The sequence below is a fragment of the Dermacentor andersoni genome, chromosome 5, assembly GCF_023375885.2.
Source record: "Dermacentor andersoni chromosome 5, qqDerAnde1_hic_scaffold, whole genome shotgun sequence".
In the NCBI taxonomy this organism is placed as follows: Eukaryota; Metazoa; Arthropoda; class Arachnida; order Ixodida; family Ixodidae; genus Dermacentor; species Dermacentor andersoni.
In genome coordinates this window covers 29,056,189-29,074,657 of record NC_092818.1, presented here as the reverse complement: position 1 = coordinate 29,074,657, position 18,469 = coordinate 29,056,189, and the positions used below count along the sequence as shown (strand labels likewise).

At 48.5% G+C, this 18,469-nt stretch overlaps 1 pseudogene; it reads left to right on the top strand.

Annotated features, from left to right (window-relative positions):
• The window catches only part of LOC140218520 (uncharacterized), a 36,323-nt pseudogene extending 18,658 nt beyond the window's left edge, over positions 1-17,665 (top strand).
• The last annotated feature ends 804 nt before the right edge of the window (positions 17,666-18,469 follow it).

Sequence of the window (18,469 nt, the reverse complement as noted above, 5' to 3'; positions counted from 1 at the left end):
TTCAATCATCATCATCACTTGAAGACACAACAGTTGCGACGAGGATGGGATTCTCATAGCGGACGATAGCCGGGCCGTGGCTGAAGCGCTGGTTGCGGCTCCAGCAGTTAGGGCACAGCAGGCGTCCAGGCCGACTGTGTGTGAAGTGATTTTAGAAAAGCAGATGGAAGAGATGAGTGCAGCGCCTAACTGTCTCTCACAGGAGGACACCTCAACAGCATTGCACGGGGAAGGGGGAATGGGGAGAAAAAGATGAAGGAGAGCAAGACAGGACGAACGTGGCAAGGGCAAAAAAATGTGAGTGCGGGGCTCAGAGCCGCGCTCTCAAGTGCGTCGCATTGGAGTAGTCTAGCAGTGCCGAAAGAGCGTGCTTCACGATGGACGAGTGGGCTGTAGGGAATAGCAGCGCAGTCGCCGTATCGCAAGTCAGTCCCAGTCGCCGATAGGCTGTACACAAGTCCGTGCGCTCCACAACGAAGGCAGGGCAGTGAAGTAGCAAGTGGGCGAGGGTCTCCAAATCGGCGCAGTTGCTGCACGCGGGGCCGCCTATTCCCTGCAGGCGGACTACAACACTGCTTCCTTCGGCCGCATCGAGTCGTTGACGGAGGAGGGAGACGAAGACTTCGAATCTTATGTGGAACGCTTTGAACACTACATCCGTTCCACCCAGGTCAGCGATGACTTGATGGTATGCGCTTTTGTGAATTCCATTGCAAAACAGGCCTACCGCACGTCGAAGAAACTGCTGGCCCCAGTGAAGCCTGAAGCCAAAAAATACGAAGAAATAATTGATCGCGGCTCTCAAATGGCACTATTCACCGAAAGCCTTGGTGATAACGGAAAGATTCCGGTTCAACCATCGGTGGCAGTAAGAAAACGAACCAGTTGCTGCGTTAGCATTAGAACTGGAAAGGTTGGCGGCATCCTGTGAGCTCGAGCAATTCCTGGATGGCGCTTTGCGGGATCGTTTTGTGGCCGGACTGAGAAACGAAACCGCACAAGCCGAGCTTCTCAAGAAGAGTACCCTGACGTTCCAAGCTGCTTATGACCTTGCCAAAAGCGGGGAACTCGCTCACACCGAAACAAGGAAGATTGACCCTAAAGAACTCAGCGAGGTGAACCTGGTCCAGCAACTCCAACAAAGAAAACCCGAGATGGATCAAACCTGAGGCAGGTTGCGGATCAGCGCATACTGCCGCAACCTTCCCCTTTCGCAAATATCGATGCTGTGCCTGCAAAAAGGTGGGGCACCTGGCAAGGGTCTGCAGAACGACGCCGCGTTCGGTACACGCCCTTGAAAAGAGCACTGGTTTAGAAGGCTCCGGTGACTCGGACGGCATAAGTAATGAGGACGATATTTTGCTTAGCCATATTTTTTCATGTCAGAGTAATTATTGTAGCCATATTGTGAAAGTTAGGGTGGCAGGTAGCAATGTCAAAATGCAAGTTGACAAAGGAGTATCTGTATCTATCATACCAGAAAATATGTACCGGCAATACTGGTCTGACTTACCTCTAGAAATTTGTAGTTTACGGATATAAACATACGGAGGTGTCCCGCTGTCAATTACAGGCAAGTTGCGGTGCGCGTATAGCACAACGGCCAAACCGCGACCTTGCATTTACGTAGTCCGAACACCACAAAGTTGTGACACTTTGTTGTTGGGCGGTAATGGGCTAGAGGCTTTGAAGCTGCATTGCATGAACGTGTGTAATATCGGTCTTGCTAAATCAGCCACAGTCATCGAAAAATTTCTAGAAGTGTTTGAGCCAGCACTAGGACTGATATCTGACACATCGATGAAACTAGTGCTAAAAGACAGCGATACACTTGTTTAAGAGCTCTGTCGCCGAATCCGTCTGCTTATCCTGAATGAACATAAAAGGTACAGACTTCCGTTTCTCAGTTACAAGAGTAAGAATATAAGCCGAAACCAAATTACCGGGTGATCGTTTTTAAGTTTTCCGGAGCGTTTAACAGTCGTCTGTTTTCGAATAAATAGTTCTAGTTCTCGAGCTGCATTATTCAGAGAGGCATACATCGGAGCTATGCGCCATCAAACTCGCCGTAATTATGCACGAGTGTTCCACTTGTTTTTTTTTTTTTTTAACAGAATGGTCTTTTAGGCGTTTAAGCACAAAAGTAACTGAAAGCCCCATGCATTTTATCCCACACTTTGCTAAATAATATCAGGAAACTTGTGTCATCCTAAAGATTCGTTTTAAATAGATAGGTCTCACAAAGTCACCGAATGTGTGCCGTAAAGTAATGAATTAAGAAATAAATTAGCAAATTTCTGGCAATTGGTTCAATATGTGTAGCGATTGCTCGTGCAAGTAATCTCCGCCTCGGCTAAAAACCCGGCTTAAGGACAAAAAAAATGCACGCAGAAACTTGCCTAAGTATGCGTAAGCATGGTGCCACTTGATCAGCTCCACGCAGCCCGGTGTCATTATCAATGTTATGAAACTTGATCCGACCAGTACAAACCTCTATCAACCACTATCTGTCGTTCTCAACCACCTTATCGTACTACATCCGACACTTATAAACTCTTATCTGTTATCAACCTTAGCGGACTCGATCCGACCCTGATCAACTTTTACCAGCGGATATCAACCTTATCGCAGCCGGTCCAATCTTTATCAACTCTTATCTGTCTTTATTAACGTTGCCGGACATTATGCGACCCTTACCAAATTCTATCGGTCTTCATCAACCTTATCGGACTTCGCCCGCCCCTTATCAACCCTTATCGATGCTTAATAACGTTATCAGAAATGCTCAGACCATCATAAGCCCTTAGTGCTCTTTACCACCTTGTCTATCCGCGTCGAAGCATTATAAACCGCGATGAGACTCACATAACCCCTCACCACTCCTTATCCTTATCAACTCATATACTGCTTATCTGCGTGTATTGCGTGACGTAGAGCGCCTGAGCCCTCAGAGATTGATTCCATACCGGTCGGTGAAGGAACGCCCCAACGAAACGCATATCCCGCGACCACCGAAACGCATCGGGATGTGATATGTTTGGCATTCAATTTTCGAAAAATCAGAATTTTCCTGATGTCCACTATGCTCCAAGTCGCCTCTACATGTGGTCCTAGAGATGGCTTTTACAACATCGCCAAATCGGCGACCTTCACAGAAACTCTTTTCCTTTGACATTTGTTCAGTACCATCGGTACAATCCGTCCATATGGTTCAGATATATTCACCTTCGCACACGTGGATGCTTATCCTAGTGGTTAAGACACTCGGCTTGTTAGGGGGCATTTGTAGGTTCAAAACTCATCCCCGTCAAAGTTTTGTACAGAAGCTGTTAGCCTCTAGTTTGTCGGGATTTTTTGTGTCCGTGCGCGGAGTTTTGCTCGCACAATAACAAACGGAAGCTAGAAGGCGTTGTGTTTGAGTTTCCGCGTACCATAATTTTGTTTTTGTATATTAAAAATTTAAATCCCATGATATCGTGTCTGCAGATTGTACGTAAGTCGAATTTTACAAAATTTTCTGACGCATTTTATTACGAGAAATTCAATTAGTTCAATAGGTGTTACGATTCGGGGTTCGAAGACGTGAGATCCTCTTTCCTTGTGGAGGGGTAAGTGAACGTGAGGCTTGGTCTTATATTCAGGACGTTAGACAAACACGTATATATTTACAAATTTACAAGAAAATTCAAAGTAAAACAGAAACGTTGATGATGAAGAAGTAGTCGCCCATCACTCCCGTCGTCCGTAGCTCCTTTTATGCCTTGCGTGATCATTGTTTAGTCACTTGCCCCAATCCGGTGTCAGGAGGCCAATGACATCAGGTCCCACCAATCCGGAGGTAGGTTGCCCTTTTCGCTGACTCCGATCGTACTCTGACAACCCGCCGTGGTTGCTCAGTGGCTATGGTCTTGGGCTGCTGAGCACGAGGGCGCGGGATCGAATCCCAGCCACGGCGGCCGCATTTCGATGGGGGCAAAATGCGAAAACACCAGTGTACTTAGATTTAGATTTAGGTGCACGTTAAAGAACCACAGGTGGTCGAAATTTCCGGAGTCCTCCACTACGGCGTGCCTCATAATCAGAAAGTGGTTTTGGCACGTAAAACCCCATAATTAATTAATTAGTACTCTGATTAGTACTCTACTACATAAATCGTCATGCTGTTTCAGAATTATAGACATTATTAGGTTTAGGTTAAGACTGTGCCATAATTTTGTTTTATGTTTAAGCAAAAAGAAATATTTTTTAAGCTGAACCGCGAAGTCGAAAAGGCCTTTTGAAATTGAAAAACTAATGGCGTCTGGAAGGCGGCTTCGGCGGAGCCCACAAGAAGTGAGAATTATTCGCAAGGTAGGAAAAATATGCAGTTCCCACGCACTGTGAGAATCAATGTAAGCGAAGCTTTTCGTGCTGGATGCTTTCATTGACGATAATAAGCGGTGACGTTGACGGCTAAAGCTTAATTTCTTCAACGTTTAGTCTAACACGAGAGTGGTGAGTTGATGTTAAACGTTACCTTGCGTGCATCACTGCTGTCCGTCGGCGTAGCACACAGAACGCACAGGGAGAGGTGTTTGCCGGAGGCGTTGTTGTAGACCATATTTCATAACGTCTCAGAGGGTTTAGCATTGTCATTGCCTGTCACATGACACATCTCACCGTGACAGAAGTATTATACTTGAAGTTGATTATGGGACTGGTACGTACCAAAACCACAATCAAATTCTGAGGCACGCCGTAATGGCGCACTCCGGACTAATTTTGGAACTTAGAACGACAGAAACCTGAGCTGGTTGGTAAGGATTCATAATGCAAAGAATGGGTAAGGCGTTCAGACGCAGACACAGGAGGAGAGAAGTGGACAAGACGACCGCCGCTAGAGATGAAGCTTAGAACGACAGAAAGCTGAGCTAGTTGGTAAGGATTGTGTACGTGTCTGCACGCCTTACCCCTTCTTGGCATTATGAGCCCTTACCTACTAGCCCAGCTTTCTGTCGTTCTAACCTTCATTTCTTTAATGCGAGGGTAAATGCCTCAGGGCATACAGGGGTACGGGATGGGGGTGAATAAGGATGATCAAATGAATGAAAAAAGATTTGCTCAAGCTTAATTTCTAGCGGCGTTCATGTTGGCCATTTCTCTCCTCTTGTGTCTGTGCCTGCACGGCTTACCCCTTCTTTGGATTATGATTTTGACACCATGGTGTCATTTCACATGCCCCTAAATTTACGTGCATGAACGTTTTCTATTTTTCCCATGTCTACATGCGGCTGACGCTGTTGGAATCAAATCCGTGACCTCTAGCAATGTTATAGCCACAAAGCTACCGCGGCGGGCACAGAAGTGCTGATTCGACAGTCGACCGCTTCCGTAGTGTCGCCTGGACCCTACGGTGCGCTTTAATTAATACCGCTCTGCTTCTGCACGCTCTGCGTAGTTTGTCCGTCTGACATATTTGCATGGTGCTTATTTTTCAGAAATAGCAGCAACGTACTGTACCGTACCTTTAACTTAAAGTTATCCAGTTTCCTCGCAAACGCTGTCGTATAGTAGTAGTTTTTTCTTGCCTTCTCACGTCACCTTCCCTCTTCTTACTTGTATGGGAACTGCCTCTTCTCCTTCCTCTTCTCTACAGTTCTATTTACGTCCGCTCGGGACTCGAACTTTAGTATAAAGGAAAGCGCTGCAGTTTCTGTAATGCTTCTGAGGGGAGTCACGGGTAATTACAGCTGTCAATTGGATAATATGGAGACACCCAGGGAGCTCCGGAGGACATTGTGCACATTCGACATGGTGGTGTGAAAACAAGTTTCGTGCGTCACCTTTCCTCTCTGACTCGCTCCTCTCATATATACACACACTCTGAATCCCCCCTCCCCTCCGGACCCGGTGTGCCGGACAGTAGCAGCCGCAGCAGCAGTAGGAAAGTCGAAGAAAAATGCAAAAATGCTTCGCTTTAGAAATTAGCGGGACTTACGTAATTAGCGCCAATGTAGTCGAAAATTATGCACATTGCACCAAACACTGCAATAGCTATCTCCGACATCGGCCCACCCTGCCTCATGGTCAAAATATGAAGCTGAAACCAAGTGTCACGCTGAAGAAGACAAGGTCGACGTAACTCAGCATGAAATACGATTCGAATGAGATGCGAAATTAATGAACTAGGAACACGAAAAGCAGAGTGACTAGAGAGACGTAATGAACATTTAATAATTGAATCATTTGAACTACCATATTCGTCGACCCTTTCTTTTCTATTGAGTCATAAGCTTGAAGCAGGATAACGTATGTTTTCAGCCCTAGGTTTCCTCTCGATTCTCCTTACATGCTGCGTTGCTTAGCCCGTCAAATGGCCCTCCTGCATGACATGTTTCTTGCAAAGTGTTTAATCTCTACTTTCGTTAAGTGAACATCAAGCTCAAAGGGCCAAAATAAGTATATTTGCTATATATATATATATATATATATATATATATATATCACTCTATCATTCAAATTACTGGCGTAGTAAATTTACCAGAGGGCTTACGTGGCTTATTTTATCAGATAAAAAGGATGCATAAGACCGCAGCTTCTCTGAACAAAAAATGTGCCGCAATAATCTACAATGACAGTCGATTTTTGGTAATTTTTGTTGTTATGCATTTTTCCAATCCATTTTGCTCTTTTTGTTAAGGTAAGCAATATTTCGCCCTGCGCTTATGTCCTCGTCCATCTGTGCCAAGTCAAAGGTACCGTGGGCTTGACGAGTCAAGTAGTTTTGTGACTTGTAGTTCACGGCAGACTTGTACGTGTCAAATTACATGTAATTGATTACTTGTAATCAACCTATTTTTTGGTTAGTTTTGACGTCTTGAACACGTTGCCGCCGGGCCGTTAACTGGTGGTCTATTGCAGTTACACAATGGGTACCAAGAGAAGAACAGTGCAGTCCTGCAGTGGACATGAAAACTGGCTGATGATAACGATGCCCATTTAAGCATTAGGGCTTTTATAAAAGTGAACCGTTCTTTCCCTAAACGTCTCGGCCCATCCGCAGAACCAGCGAGACTGTGCAGTACAGCGACGGTCGTAGTAGGGCTGGCTGCGCCAAGAAGGGCAAGCTGAGTGTGGCCGCCTGCTTCGTGTCCTGTGTGGTCGTCACTATCGTCCTGCTGCTCTCATTTAGGAACAACGACCGTTCGCCGACAGTGTCAGGTACAGCGCTGCGGTTTTAATGCGCAAGCATTTTTTGGAGAGTACCCCAGCCCCGTCACGCGGAAAGTGTAATGCCTTGTATATGCACAAAAATGCATAATTTGGGAAGTTAAGACATGTAATCGTTATAACAGTGAATGTTTTTGATTAGTAGCTTGATAGGCGATGAGGAACAATTTAAACAAAAAAATAAAATAATAAGAATACCCATAGGGATATATACGGCTCCATATAAAATACATGGGGAAGCTTATGGTAGGGGTGGGCCAAATAAAATTTAGGGGTTGGCTAACTTGAAATTGAAAGGAGGGTCAACTTGAAATTTGGAGGTCCGCCAAGTCAAATTCGGGCGTGGGGAACTCAAATTTTGGGGTGGGAGAACCTGATGTGCCTTGCCGTTCGTTTCACGAGTTCAACACGTCGTCGTCTCCACGTCGCCATTTGTTTCACTTGGAGCTGCCTTCATGCAGAAAGAGTTAATCGCGTTCTCTGCACTAGAGGGAGTAGTAGTACAGGGCTCGTGCGGAAGGTGCCGGGCAGGTGCAGCGTGAGAACGGGACTGTCGCTGCATCACCAATGACTGTATCACGAAGTGCAGCACGAAACGAATAGACGTTACACTTGCACAGGCATACAAATAATTGTTCATTTCCAACTCCCAAAACAAACAAATTTGTTGCAATGTTTTTGAATGATCGCTCCCCGGGTTTTGTTATGTCGTGCTGCGTCTATGTAGCTTCCGCATCCTTCAGCACTGTGGGTGCGTGGACGGAAGTTCTTTCAGTGCTGTTGTACCTTCTATTACAGTTACACTGTGCACTTAGACTTTATATGTATCAGTGTGCTTGTCATGGCCCTAAGGTGAACCCAAACGGCGGACGAAGTTGAATCGCGTAAACGTCTTAGTGTCGCCTTCGTCACAACCGCCGGAGAACGAGAACGTGACGCCGCCAAATACGTCGTACGAAATGCGTCGTGTTTCAACTTTTGTAGCTCACGCTACACGTGTACACTATAGACTTCATAAGCAATTGGCATGCTTACCTTTCAAGCATCGCTTAAAACATCGTATTGACACAGTGGCAAATGGCTGGAAAAAACGCAAACGTCAGCACGAGCGTCCAGACGGGCAATGAGCAAGGCAAGTACGCACAAAGCGAAGATGTTTTTAAAGCATTCAATGCCATGCGTCGTGCGACCCAATACTTCGTATTGGTAACAGATTCCCAGAATTTTTCTAATGATTTCCTTCAAATGCAAAAGCTATTCACTCCATTGACTGCTTCCACAGTCCCGCTGCCAGGATCGGAGGGCATGGTGGCGTGCGTAAACCCGTGCAAGAAGCCGCAGCACGCCTGCCACCCGGGCTCCATCAGGGACGACAAGGGATGCTTCGAGGCGGACTGCGCTTGCTGTGAGTGCGCGCACTGACGCAGTGGGGCAGTGTTACGCTTACTACAATAGCATCTGGAATTCCCGTCTTCGACTGTATTTTCTTTTAGAAAGCCCGGATCACTTCTCACGGCTTCTTTTCTTTCTTTCTTTTTTCTCTCTGCTTATTTCGTTTTTCTTCAGAAGTGCAAGATGGTAAGAGATGGGGAGGGCTTCTTTTAGAAAAAAAAATAAAACATCGAATAGCTGTTGAGTGCTGCCAACAACTGTCGTAGACTTTCCCTTGGTATTTGTGTAAAATAGGATGATATTGTCGCAACGTCAGAAACAGGGGTCGTAGAGCGTTGTTCAGGGCGCATAGCGGCAGGTCGCCTTTTTAATATCGAGCGCAACTGCGACTTCTTCACGGCGCCTTCACAAAAACGCTCATGCCTACAGTCGTTGACCTCTTCTTCGTCGGCGTACTGGCGCGCCATTTGCTTCCCTCCGAAGGAAGCATCGTCCCGATAAATGGCAATCTAGGCACGAGAGAGACGTGGAATCTTCTGCGGCATCTCCTTGATCCGGAATCGAACAAAGCTACGACTCAAAAGGAAATCACCAAAATTTTAAACATAGACCCAGACACGGATCAAGGTATTATAAACACGCTACAGCAGAAATACTTCTGCACAACTCGAGAGACGAAGTCCCTACCCGATTATAAAGGACAACCTAACCCCATCCTGGACGCTGACATAGCAATGGCGGAAATAAGAGCAGCCCTCCTTAAGATACGCACGACATCCGCTCCGGGGGAGGGCTGCATTAACAATAAGACACTCAGAAACCTAGACGACGCTTCCATCACAGCCCTCGCGGACTTTGCGAACAGGTGTTGGAGGGAAGGAAAACTCCCAGCGTCTTGGAAACATGCCATCGTTAAATTCATCCCCAAACCGGGCAAGAAGCTCACGCTCGAAAACCTCAGACCTAGTTCGCTTACTTCTTGCATAGGAAAACTGATAGAGCACGTCATACTGACAGACTGCAGTCCCACATGCACAAAGAGAATTTATATCCAAACACTATGGTCGGCTTTAGACCGCATTTATCAACACAGGATACGATGCTCAGACTAGCAAACGAGGTCCTTCCTCAGGAGCAAGAAAGGAGCACAAGGGCAATCCTAGCTCTAGATTTAACCAAAGCATTTGATAACGTCAAACACAAAGCAATCCTAGATTGTCTTTCACCGTTATATGTAGGCGAAAGAACGTTTAACTACATCAAGGACTCTCTCTCCGATAGAACGGCTAAAATTCAAATTGGCAGAATCAAATCGGACACCTTCACTTTAGGAGACAGAGGAACGCCGCAAGGATCGGTCCTCTCCCCCTTCTTATTCAATATAACCCTCATCAAAATGGCACACGAACTCGCCAAAATCCCAGACCTAGAACACTCCTTGTACGCGGACGATATCACCCTTTGGACAACCAAGGGGAGTATCGGCACGATACAAGATACGCTACAACAAGCGGCAGATGTAGTAGTAGAGGAGGCACAAGCCGCGGGACTTGCGTGTTCCCCCCAAAAATCTTAACTCCTCATCCTACACCCAAAGCGTCAAAGAAAAAATAAAGCGCCTGAGATCAAAATATACGCGGAAGGGGCAGCCATCCCAGAAGTGGAAACACTAAGAATCTTGGGAATCCTGATACAGTCAAACCAAAAAAACGACACACTGATTAAGAAGCTGAGAAACACCGTCAACCAAATCTCCTTCCTCATCAGACGCATCGGGAATAGGCGAGGAGGAGTTAAAGAAGCCGAGACCAGGAAACTAATCCAGGCCCTCGTTCTTAGCCGAGTCATCTACTCTACGCCATACGTCACCCTCACAGTCAGAGAAAGGGATGACGTGGATTCTCTATTTCTACAATCCTACAAAATTGCGCTCAACCTCCCTCGTCATACCCCAAATGAAAAACTACTACAGTTAGGAATTCATAACACCTTAGCGGAAATGATGGAAGCACACCTCACCGCACAATACGAAAGACTATCAGGCACTGAAACGGGACGTTTCACCCTAAAGGAGGCAGGAATACAATATGAAGGAATCCGTGCACACACCTTGCCGATTCCAAGACACGTGCACGAACACTTAATAGTCCATCCTCTGCCCAAAAACATGCATCCACACTACGATACAAACAGAAGAAAGGCTTGAGCACAAAAAATTCGCGAAAGATTTTCAGTTCAGAAAGACACGGCACATGTGGACGTGGCAGAACATGCGGACAGAGATGCCTTTTCCCTGGCAGTTGTCGATCATCGAGGTTCTCCCCTCGCATCGGCGACAATCGATAAAACAAAATTTCCGGAGGAGGCCGAAGAAGCTGCCATAGCTTTAGGCATTACCTCCACCACTGCCAAATACATCATCAGCGACTCTAAAACCGCAATTCGAAATGTTCGTAAAAGGAAGGGCCCACTCAGCAGCCATCAAAATATTACAAAAAATTTCAATACCCACCAGATCACATTGATCTGGGTCTCCGCCCATTCAGGCCATCCTGGTAATGAGGCGGCGCACCAATTTGCCCGAGGATTCGTAGTTAACCGGGAGGTGCGTTACCCCGAGCTCAGGTCGGCCAAAGAGCGAATGACGACCTACAAAGAAATTACTACCCACTTCAAGAAAGAAAGACAAATCTTCCCAGAACCACATAGATCTCTAAGTAAAACACAAGTCAGTTGGCGGCAGCTCCAAACAGACACTTTCTTTAATCCGTACATATACTCCATATGGTTCCCAGAGCAGTTCAGCCCCGTCTGTTCTCTCTGTGGGCACCATAAGGCAGACACACCACACATCCTATACTCATGTAATCACGACAAGCCGTCGAACAGTCTGCAGCTCTCTACCCAATCGCAGTGGGAGGCCGCGCTGCTCAGCTCGGACCCGGAGGTTCAACTCCGAGTCACGGAGCGGGCCGAAGAGGTCGCCGAACGACATCGTCGGTCGGCCACCTGGCGTCCGGCCCAGAAGAGGAGCCCACCGCGGGAAGGGGAACGTCACCCCCTCCCTCACCTAAGACCTCTTCTTTAATAAAGTTTATCTCCTCCTCCTCCCGATGCGCAAATTAATCAGGACAATGGGACAGAGTACAACAGGGCAGAGTCGCACGCACTAAAAAACGAGAACAAGAAAGCAAAAGTTAGGTCGACAGGTACGGCGTCATCCGTACCACATGCACCACTTCGGGTAATTGCTTGCGGCGGCTGGAGCTATTGTGACTGTCGGGAACGACCTCGTAATTCACGTCGCTCAGGCGGTGGATCACTCTGTACGAGCAAAAGTACCGTCGTAGGAGTTTTTAGGAGAGCCCACGACGGCGTGTCGGTATCCAGACCCATATTTCGTCGCCGGGGGTGTAGAAAACGGACCTGTGTTGAAGATCGTGCCGTTTTGCATCTTGGTCTTGCTTAATGCAGATACGTACACGGGCAAGCTGTCTGACTTCTTCGTAAGACTGAGGAAATTCATCAACGTCGGTAGGTAGGTCGTCAAACTCGTGCGGTAACATGGCATCCAGGTTTGTCGTGGCTTCGCAACCGTGGGCCAAACTGAGCGGTGTCATTCCAGTACTTTCCTGGAGGGCGGTATTGTAGGCGAATGCTACGTAGGGAAAAATCTGATCCCAGTTCTTATGTTCTACGTCGACATACGTGCATAGCTTGTCTGCGAGGGTCTTATTAAGATGTTTGGTTAGTCCGTTCGTCTGGGGATGATAAGCGGTTCTTTTCCGGTGGCTTGTACCACTGAGTCTGAGACGCGAGTCAAGAAGTTCGGCAGTGAAGGAAGTTCCCCTGTCTTTGATGACTACTTGTTGGGCGCCGTGCCTAAAGACGATGTTTTCAATTATTTATATAATGAGCTGCTTCGGCTGCTGTGTCCCGCTGTGTAGCTTTCGTCTCCGCGTAGCACGTCAGGTAATCGGTGGCAACAATGATCCATCTGTTGCCGGCTGTAGAAGTTGGAAATGGGCCCAGGAAATCCATTCCAACTTGGGCGAACGGCTGGACTGGTACCTCGACCGGATGTAAGAGACCTGCAAGCTTACCGGGAGATGTTTTGCGTCTCCGACAGCCCGCACATGTTTGTACGTGACGCTTTACAGCAGCGGGTAGCTTCGGCCAGTAGTACTTCCGTCGGAGTCGGGACAATGTTCTCGTGCAGCCTAGATGGCCTGGGGTGGTTTCATCGTGGCATGCTTTTAGTAGTTCTTTTCGAAGTGATGTCGGTACCAGGAGCAGGTACGTGCTGCCACTGGCAGAAAAGTTCTTATATTGAACATCGTTCCGGAGACAAAACGGCGGCAGTCCCGTAGCATAGAGTTGCGGAATGTCTTTACTTCGGCCTTCCAAGAAATTAATGAGTGGGAGCAGCTCTGGGTCGTGGCGCTGCTCCTGTGAAATAGTGACGGCGCCGACGATGCCAAAATATGCAGCATTCACGTCCACGTCATCGTTGCCTGCGGACTCGACAGGTGACCGCAAGGGGCAGTCGGCGTCGGTGTGCCTCTCTCCTGACTTGTAAATTATGGTCATGTCGAACCACTGAAGCCTTAGAGTCCAGCGTGCCAGACCATCAGATGGGTCTTTCAAGTTAGTCAGCCAACAAAGAGAATGATGGTCGCTGACAACCTTGAATGAACGGTCATACAAATACGGGCGAAATTTGATAACCGCCCATACCACGGCTTGGCATTCCATCTCGGTAGTTGAGTAGTTTTTCTCCGTACGAGAGAGAGTTCGGCTAGCGTAGGCGATTACTTTTTCGGAGCCGTCTTGCCACTGCACCAGTACGGCACCTAGACCAACATTTCTCGCATCAGTGTAAAGTGCTGTAGGGGCATCCTGGTCGATGTGCTCAAGAACAGGAGGCGTTTGCAGGCTTAGGCGTAGTTCGCTAAATGCTACTTGCTCATTTCCCCCCCACAGAAAGGAAACATCGTCTCGTGTTAGGCGTGTTAACGGCCAGCAATACATGAAAAATTCGCAATAAAGCGTCGGTAATAGGCGCACAGCCCCAGGAAGCACCTCACTGCCTTCTTGTCGGATGGTGTGGGGAACTCTGCCAGAGTGTCTATTTTGGCTGGATCAGGTCGTACATCCTCGTGACTGATGATGTGGCCGAGGAAGCACAGTTCACTGAAACCAAAATGACATTTTTCGGGCTTTAACGTCAGGACAGCCGAGCGTACGGCTTCGAGAAAAGTGAGTAACCGGCTTAGGTGCTCCTCAAATGTAGCTGTATCATAAGAAGCCAACAAACACTGACACCAAGGACAACATAGGGGAAATTAGATGTGCTTAATAAATGAAATGAAATGATAAATTAATGGAAATCAAAGTGGATGAAAAAAACAACTTGCCGCAGGTGGGAACCGAATCCCCAACCTTCGCATTTCGCGTGCGATGCTCTACCAATTGAGCTACCGCGGCGCTGTTTCCCCACCCACTTTCTTGGGTATTTATGTGTCCTAGTAGAACCCTGGGAGTGTTAGCCAGCGCCACCACTCATAGACCTTGGCAGCGGACGTGAACGTCCTTTTTTGCCGCAGGCCTCACGAAAACGCGATCTTTTTGGGTGAAGGCAACTGGTAAATAAACCCGCACATGCTACCTGAAGGGATCAACGTTGCCGGATTCTAGACCCTTGTTATGTAATAAATGAGAAGAGAGGGGGTTGACCGAGGGGCCCGAGGGGCCCGTTTTTTCATCCCCTTTGATTTCCATTAATTTAGCGTTTCTTCATTTCATTTACTAGGCACATCTAATTTCCCCTATGTTGTCCTTGGTGTGAGTGTTTGCTGGCTTCTTATGATATGATTAATAAAAATCGGGCCCCTCGGTCAACCCCCTCTCTTCTCGTTTATTACATAACGAGGGTATCGAATCAGGCAACATTGATGCCTTCAGGTAGCATGTGTGGGTTTACGAACCAGTTGCCTTCACCCAAAAAGATCACGTTCTCGTGACGCCTGCGGCAAAAAAGGACGTTCCACGTCTGCCGCCAAGGTCAATGAGTGGTGGCGCTGGCTAACACTCCCAGGGTTCTACTAGGACGCATAAATACCCAAGAAAGTGGATGGGGAAACAGCGCCGCGGTAGCTCAATTGGTAGAGCAACGCGCGCGAAATGCGAAGGTTGGGGGTTCAGTTCCCACCGGTGGCAAGTTGTTTTTTCATCCACTTTGATTTCCATTAATTTATCGTTTCTTCATTTCATTTATTAAGCACATCTAATTTCTCCTATGTTGTCCTTGGTGTCCGTGTTTCTTGGCTTCTTATGATATGACTAATAAAAATCGGGCCCCTCGGTCAACCCCCTCTCTCCTCAAATGTAGCTGAGAAAACTAGGACGTCGTCTGATAGACCAAGCATATTTCCACTTCAGGCCGGAAATTACGGTGTCCATTAGACCTGAAAAGTGGCAGGCACTGAGCACAAACCAAAAAGAAGGACCCTAAATTCTTAAAGGCCGTCGTAGGTCATGAAGGCAGTTTTCTCGTGATCTCTGTCATCGACCTCGTTCTGCCAATACCCACTTCGTAGATCCATTCATGAAAAATAACATGCATGCAGCAGCCTGTCCAGAGAATCGTCGATGCGCGGCATCGGATAGACGTCTTTCTTCGTTACCTGGTTTAATTTGCAGTAATCGATGCAGAATCGCAAACTGCCGCTTTCCTTTTTTTTTTTTTACCAAGATCATGGGTGACACGCAGGGGCTTTTGAAAGGCTGTATTACATCATCCTGGAGCATCTTCTCCAGTTACGTTTGAATCTTCGCGTTCCTTTAGAGCTACACGGCAAGGATCTTGCCGAATCGGCCGCGTAGTATCATCCATGATGACACGGTGCTTGGTAAGTGGTGTATGTGTGACCTTTGACACAGTCGAAAAGCTATCTTCGAACTGGTGTATCAGCTCCAATAGGCGCTGCCGCTCGGAAGGCTACAGGGTGAAGCTGGCGTCGTCAGACAAAGGAGTCGAGGGCTGGACGGTTGTTGCTTGTAGAGCGAAACAATCGTAATTTGGGTGACGTCGTCGCTGTAGGCAATTGCGGTACCCTTCTGGATGGGACGGCGTCCATTGCTGAAGTTCGTGAGAAGGACTTCTGCATGCCCATGCGTCATGTCGAGTATGCCTCCAGCAATGGAAACGCCTTGCGTGAGCAATAGTGCAACGATTTGCTCCGCGATCACATCCCCGTGGTAGGGCTTCGTGCATGATACAGATACAAGGCGGCAGGATCGCGGCTGAATGGTCACGTCGGCGGCGATTCGCAAACACTCATGTTGCCCGTCATTTATCGTGTCACCGTATGGTCTGGCAGAAAATGTCAGCATACGTTCCGGAATGTTAATGACTGCGCCGTGATCTTGCAGAAAATCCATTCCCAAGATGAGGTATTTGCAGCAGTCGGGGAATATGACGAAAGTGGCAACGAAGCTGGAATTACCGATGTGGATTCGGACGGTGCCTGTGCCCGTCGGTGTCACTAACTGATCCCCGGAACTTCTGGTGTGGAGCCATATCCACGGCGTCTTCGCTTTCCTAATTCGGTCAGCCAGCTCCTGCCGCATAATCGAGAAGTCTGCGCCAGTGTTATCAAGTGCGGTGACGTGATGTCCACCCACCAGAATGCAGAGATCGGCACGGGCAACGTCGTCGGCGTGAGTATTCGTCATCGTCATATCGTCGTCATCGGCGTGAGTAGTCGTCGTCGTCAGGTCGTATTTGTGGGGAGCATGGGGGGTATTTTTGGCCTCTCGGCACCGGGCAACGTACCCCCTGGGGGTCACTGCAGTTAGTTTCCCCGATGCGGACTAGGGGAGCGAACACCCCTGCCGACGTCAGTGGTGAAACTCTGACGGTTTGGGGAAGTGTAACGTACACGGGACGGGGACTGCCAACGACGACGTGGTGAAGCTGCCTGGCTGGTCGTGAGCTGATCACTGCGCGGAGCGCGACGGTCGTCGTAATGCACGGAAGCAGCAGGCGAAAAGGAGCCGACTCTGGCGTCAGGATAGGGGCAGTTGCGGGCGATGTCGCCTGGTTCGCCGCAGTGGAAGCAGAATGGTCGACGGTTGGCCGCTCGCCACAAGTCCGTACCGCGAACTGCGAGGTCGTCTCACAGACTCCCGTTGCCACCGCGGCACGGGAGCGGGCCGTGGCTGTAATGGTGCTACCGGAGATGAAGGGGGAAGAGGTCGGACCATGTAGGCGTAGGTCGGCGGATGTGTTTCTGGACATGTGGCTGGTGACGAGAAGGCTTGACGCAACTCCTGGCGCACGACTTCGGCAACAGAAACAACCGGCGACTCCGTAGGAGGAGTGCCGAGGGCTCGCAGCCTTTCATGCAGGATGTCACGAATCCTGTCCCGTAAAGAAGGGCGGTCAATAATCTGAGTTGCGAAGCCGATTGGTGTGTTGTTTGGGTGGCGGTCGAAGTGGCGGCAACGTTGCTCGAGTGCCCGCACCATGACAGTCGCTTCCTTGATGAATTAGTCTACTGTTGTTGGCGGGTTTTGGACAAGACCGGGTAAACCGCTGTTCCTTCATCCCCCGCATAAGATGACGTACTTTCTTTGCCTCGGTCATATCCAGGTCAGCCCGGCTAAACAAACGGGCCGTATCTTCCGCATACATGGCGACGGTTTCGTTGGGTTTCTGTACTCTAGCCTCAATAAGTTGTTGCGCGTAATCACGTCGGTCCGAGCTCGAGGATGTATAGAGGAGCTGAGACCGAAAATTTCCCCTCATATGGAAACACATTTACCTGTTCCCGTACCACGTACGAGCGCTGTTTTCAAGCGCGAAATAAGCATGGGCGAGTTTTTGTTGGTCGTTCCAGAGGTTGACCAGAGCGACACGATCATACTGGTCAAGCCAGTCCTCAAAATCATCCAAAGCATCGCCGTGGAAGATGTTGGGCACGCGAGGGTGTTCAAGTGTCACCTGGAAAGGCCAGGTACCGTCTGTGAAGGAGGGAGTAGGAGGGAGCAGTGCCGATGATGTAGCCATGTCGGTGAGAGTCGCAACGGGAGGGAAATCCGGGCTGAGGACGAGCACGCGCCGACTGAAATAGTGTACTGGAGTCGTTATGAGAGGGAGAGCTTCGGGGCTGGGTGTACGGCTCCGAACTGGGGTTGCCCGCATAGGGTTGCAGGCTGCAGCACCTCCACCAGTGTCGCAACGTCAGAAACGGGGGTCTTAGAGCGCTATTCAGGAGGCACAGCGGCAGATCGCCTTTTTAATAGCGAGCGCAACTGCGACTTTTTCTTCTTCACTGCGCCTTGACAAAAATGCTCAGGCCTACACTCGTTGACCTCTCCTTCATGGGAGTACTGGCGCGGCAATATTAACAAGGATATGGAGTCGTGACCAAAAATTTAGAGACCAATGGCGCTGCGAAAAAAATCATTTTTTTTTAAGCTTGGGCATGCTAAATGGAATCGTGTGCTACAGCCTGCGTACGCGTGTTCGAACAACACAAGCTACTGAAGTGATCCCACATTGCCAGAGATGTGCTAGAAGATAATTTAATTTTTGGCTGGTGCCGTGGCTTTCTGAGTTTTGTTCCCGCGTGTACACGCCCTGTTGCATTGGTTAAATAAAGGGAAGACAAGGAGCGCCCGACGAAATGTTGGCAGTCTCCCGTTAGAAGTTTCAGGTGAAAGTGGGCGTGAATATTCGCCGTAGAGGGGACGGCATCGCCGAGCCGGTAATTCTTAGAAAACTGTCAAACAAAAATACAACGACAGCTGACACTCTTGGAGTGAGTCTGAAAGTCGAGTAGGAAGGGAAACGCGTATGAAA